We start from the raw sequence: 5,856 nt of genomic DNA, 5'->3' as shown, positions 1-5,856 counted from the left end.
GAGAACCACTTTTGATTTTTAATTTCTCCCACTCGGTTGGCTGAGCCGAGTGGAGAGAGTTCTTGTTGTAGTGTGATCAAAGCCACATGGAGACAGAGTTGAGTGGGAGTTGCAGGGCCAATTGAGACGAATATTAATGTGTTTGCCCGCCTCGAACGGACGATCGAGTGAAGCCATTGGCATTCTGCAAAGCGAATAGATTTCCAAAGAATTCCAAATAAAACTCTGATCAAAGCATGTGAGCCAAATATGAATATGGGCTCATTGTGCAGGCGGCTGAAATAATGAGAAAAATCACCTTTCCAAAATTCGCACATGGCGTTTTTAACCAAGGTGAATTAAATGCCATAATGCTTTGGCAATGGCATTCATTCAAAACCTGTAACTTTTATTTATTATTTATTATCTCTTTTAAGTTTTACTCTTTCTAGCTGAAGGTGGGGCGATTTCTCCAGGAGTTCCACAGTGTTTCTCCTGATTTGTTTTTCTCTGTTCTTTTTGTGTTCTTAAAACCTTCTAGGCTACTCTTGGATGAATTTGAGGTGATTTTTGTCGACTTTTGAGAAGAAAAATTTGGGTTTGCTTAATATGGGTTTTGAGTTTGTTGAAGATGGCTTTGACATGCTTTTGAGTAGTTTTTTTTACAGATGCTGGATAGAACACGGGATGAGCAATTTTTGAAGGACCTTAGTATTTGGAAGTGTTTGGCTTTTGTGGTTCGAAAGAGGATTTGGAAGGGAATGGGATTTGGTGATTTGAAGGGGAGTCAGTATAGTTGGGCATTTCATTCTCGATTGACTTTGCTTCGAACGAGCTGAGTGGTATCTTGGCATTGAGGCAGGAAGTCAAAACTAGTCAGTGTATTCTTATCAGTTGCCATGGACTGAGGGTTTGATTCAAGGTTTGTGGGATTTAGGAATTTGACACGAAGGCGACGTACGTTCTGAACCATTGTTGTGGTTGGAGAATTTGCGGGTCTAGAAGGAGAGGAAGATGGGTTTTTTAAACACAAAAACATGCCCATGAGATGTAAGGGTTTTTAGACCACGAAATACTCCAAAAAGAAATTAAACACATACGAGAAGTGAGAAATATTCCAACTGATGCATGGAACAAATTATGAATATGGGGGATGTGTTTGATGCTTCAAGGATCATACACGTGCTGAATAAATAAACAAATGGAGAAAAGTAAAGAAAATCTATCGTGATAAAATTTTCTGATTAGCGTGTGTCAGTCGAAGGGAGTTACATGCATCCTCTCATGTTGCAAGTTATTGTTAGCAGATGATTGTCAGGGCCCCGGTGGGCGCCAAACGTAGATGCAAAAAATCTACCGTCATGAAAATAGGGTCTGATCCCATGAGATTGAGGCCACTGACAATCCGCTAGACCTGCACACATGAAAGGGCAAGCATGAAGCTTCCGGAAAACACCGGGGTGGTATTTACCGTAGGCACTCCGACGCTCATTAGCAAGGCTGAAGAGATTTAATAAGAATTAAGGAGAAGAAGAATTACTAGGAGTTTATCGGAGGCTAGGACTACGGCGAGGCGTCGGGTTTTTGGAGCAAGAACTTGGAGCAAATAGGTTTTGAGTAGTGTCGTTGACTGTGGGAGATTGCCCCCTAATGAGAGGCGAGCTTCTGTTTTATAGTGAACCCAAGGGGTTGGAATCCTAGTAAGACATTAAGTCATTGGGAGATAATCCCGTCATGAAGAGATATGATCTCTTGACTTATCAGATCAATGAACAATACTTTCTTTCTACCAGATTCGGAATATCAATAATAAAAAGATAGCATATTTATCAAAACAAGTTGGGCCAAAAATTTCTTTTCTAGTAATCACATTCGTTACAAAACAAAACATCAATGTACAAGTACTTTCGAAACAAAACGAAACAAGGGACAGTGCAGCCAAATCTCCTCGCTTGCGCACGTCCATCCGACCAAGTCATCACCATTCCTGTACAACAAAGAAAACAACGAGTGGACAAAGATGCCCAGTAAGTAAAACAGTCTCTTACGCTATCTCCCGTGCATTACTCATCAATTTCTTTGTATTTTATCAAATTTCTAATTCAAATTCTCATTTTTCTTCTTTTCTTTTCTTTCTATCTTTTCTTTTTCTCAATCTCATACCGCCTTTCTCATGGCGGAAACCACTCCCTCTCTCTCATAGCGGTTTACGTTATTCCGCCTCCTCATGGCAGAGTCCATCTTTCTCATAACGGATCTCATGCATCGCTCTCATGGTGGAGATCGCTCCTTATCATACGATTACACGCATTCCGCTCTCTCATGGCAGAGACCGTTCTTCTATAGCGGTTTACATGAGGGTAACTCTATACTCACGAGTTCCCCATCGACAACCTAGTTTTTTCTTTTCTATAGCACTTAAGAATCATTTTATCTTCTAGTGCTAGTTCTTCTTTCTCTTTACTCAAGAGTTTGTTCTCTTCTGTATCTCTATTCATAGAGTGTTCTTCTCCATTTCTCATATTCCTTTCTTATGTAATTACTCAATTAAACATATGTATATGGATGACAGCATGAAATCTTTCTATATGCATCATGACATGCAAATATGCTACGTTGCATAAGGTAAGGTTCCCTAATTCTAACTTATGCTTCTTTAGGCATTTCATCAAAAAAATATGTGTGCATACATAAACTCTATTCTAACTTTAATCATATTTCTTTCTAACCATCCAAATTGGAGTTCAACTCCTTTAAACTACCACACATCCTGCAAAGAGAACCACACTCAAAAACTCCTCTCAAACTTCTAATTCTACCAACTCTACCAAAATTTCACAACACAATCCACCCTCTCTATGGTGGAAAATCCTTCATATAACAACATTGAACCCATTCATGAATTCATCAACTCATATTAACATAAACAATTCAAGCATTAATCATAGATCTAAAACCTCCACAATCATTCAATTAAGTAAATCACAACTTAGATGAATTTACTTACCTTAGACACAAGTAGAAACCCCCTTAAACTCTCCACTCTTGATGCTTGACACTTTCTCTTAACCTTTAGTACTTAGGATCAATTTGTAACAAATCCTAGTCAAAAGCTCTTCAAGAATCCTTGGAATCTTGGATGAAAAATTGAGAGAACTAGGGGATGAAGAGGGTGGTGAGAAAACAAAATGAAGGGGTTTCTAAAGCTAACCTTAATATATCATATTTTTCTCACTCTTTCCCAAAATACCCTTACTCTTGAAATTCCATTTAAGACCTTTCATTCTTGCAAACACAACCCCAATCAAATATTCTCCATGAATTTTCCTTACAATCCATCCCACTTTTCCTGCTAAAAGGGTGAGTAGAATGGTCATTGAGCTCAAAAGGAAGAAATCTCAAAACTCAAGGGGAATATCAGCTGAGTCTCCGCCGCGGCGAAGCTATTTTCTTCGCCTCGGCGAAAACTCACAGAGGCCACCGGGTTGAAGCACTCCCTCTTCGCCGCGGCGACAAAACTTCTCGCCCCGGCGAAGACTATAACCCTAAAATTTTTGCTAAATCATACTAACCTTCAAGAAACACTCAACCAAACCAATACACCTTTTATCCAAGGGTAAACCAAACAATAATAAAACATACCGACTCAACTAAGGATAATCGATAAACATTCGAACCCTCATCAAATCTAACTGTACCCAAGTGGGGTGTTACAATCAAGTTTAATAGTTGAGTAAGATTGAAATTTAGATAGAAAGGAATAGAATGGGATTCTGATTTCCTATTATAGACTGTTGCAGGCAAGGCTGCTGAAACCCTAGTTAGCTTAATTATAGGATAGCCAACTCATAGAGTGGCTATAGTCGTAAGGTGATTTTAAGTGTAGGCCTAATCGAGAGGGCTGAGGCCTTGGGCCATGACATGTTTATTTCGTTATTGGGCCTCATCAAGCCCAAGATGATTTTTTGGCCCTAACATTCACCAATGCCAAGAAAAATGATATATTAAGAAAAATTGTTCACATGCCAGAAAAGTAACTGGGATGACGTTATTGACATATACCAGAGGGATCCAAGTTTTCACATGAGAAGACACCAAGTCAGGGCAGACAGCATTACAATCGCTGTTTGATGTCCAAGAACAAAAGGTTGCAAAGCTGTGGATATTATCATAAAACACCTAACCAAAACGGATGAATCAACAATAGTCGATATATAAGACTACACTTCAAAAATAGACGAGGCTAAAGCAAGATTTCCAACATTGGCAGTTGAAGATGACAGAGGAAACACTTCTTCATATTGCAGCTTCGCTGGGGAGTGCAAAGATGTGCGAATGCATAGCTTGGGCGACAAGGACTCATCATTAGAGTTGATTGGTGCTCGTAACCATGACTGGTGAGACTCCTTTCTTCTTGGCTGCTCTTCAGGTCACAAAGACGCTTCCTTCGACCCATTATATTATTTCCAACCAAATGCTCAGGCTATGAGTAAGTAGAAAAACGACGGCGTACATTCTTCACTCTGCCATCTCTGGAGACTACTTCGGTATATACAGACCTTTATATATAATATATATATATATATATTAATATATATATAATATATATATTATATATATATATATATATTATATATATAATAATATATATTATATATATATATATATATGAATTGAATGAAATTCTATTCTGCCATGCAAATATTACTATTTCGACCTGATTTATTTTATTATTGCTTTGATATGTTGATTTGGCATTTCAAAATATTCATTTGTATAAACGCTTGGCAAACTATGTCAACGAACCAGGATTGACCCTCTTCATATCCTAGTGTTGATCGTAATTTTGACACCAACCAAATACACGTGTGAAATGCTGAGCGGCCAGAAGACACACACGGTGAAAGAATGAGTAAAAACAATAGGGAACAGCGTTTAAAGTGGTTCGGATGCTAAGAAAGCAAATCTTAAGTCCACTGATTTTGTATTAATAGTAAAGGTCAGGTCGCGTTCAGCGGACTGACTTACAAATGATTATACAAGAGAGAGATTGCTATTTTCTTTTGAGAGATTAGCTAATCTTTAATGAGAGAGGAGCTCTCAATTTATAGTGGGATGAATTAAGGTTATCATTACTAAATTGTGATTGGGGGATTATCCGCGCAAATCATCTTTAGCCCATTGCCCACTTCTAGAGTGATATGTGATTTGGTGCAGGGATTGGACAGTGGGAATCACTATAGCTTCTGACTGGTGACACACACCCACTGTCTAAAGAAGCATGTCGCCCTAATGTATGACGTGGCTACCTCAGCTAATGGATGCGGGCCAACTAACTCTGACTTTTTATTACTGGGTCTTGCGTCAGCTCTACTTCAGGCATTCCCTAGTTTTTAAGGTTCAAGGATCAAACCTTGAAAACTATAATCATGCCGTGACAAGATGCCTTCGAGGAAACTTGGTGATTCCGACCTATATGAAAAGAGGTTGAGACCGCGCTTGTGCGCGTGCGACCCGATAATATTTGCTTAAACATGAACGACCTGATCTTAGACCGTACAGTGCTTTGATTTCGATTTTCCGAAGTTCACGGCCTGATACTTGGATTCTCTTCTGACAAGGATTAGGTTGTTTCGGAACTAATACTCATCGAGAGTCATGTCGCTTCGCGACCATGGGTAGATAGAATGGAGAGTCACGTTGCTCGTGACTGACCAGATGAAGAGTGTTCATGTAACGATCTCTTCAGACTTTACCTGTTGCATTGTAATGCATTAATAGAACGCCTTCTGCTCTACAGCATGTCCTGTGCACAATTAATGCCAGCCATGCGCATAAATGCGGAGCATGCGAAACGAATGACGCCATTTAGAGCAT

Source organism: Pistacia vera, unplaced genomic scaffold (genome assembly GCF_008641045.1).
Source record: "Pistacia vera cultivar Batoury unplaced genomic scaffold, PisVer_v2 Contig468, whole genome shotgun sequence".
NCBI lineage: Eukaryota > Viridiplantae > Streptophyta > Magnoliopsida > Sapindales > Anacardiaceae > Pistacia > Pistacia vera.
Note: the sequence above shows the minus strand (reverse complement) of the source record.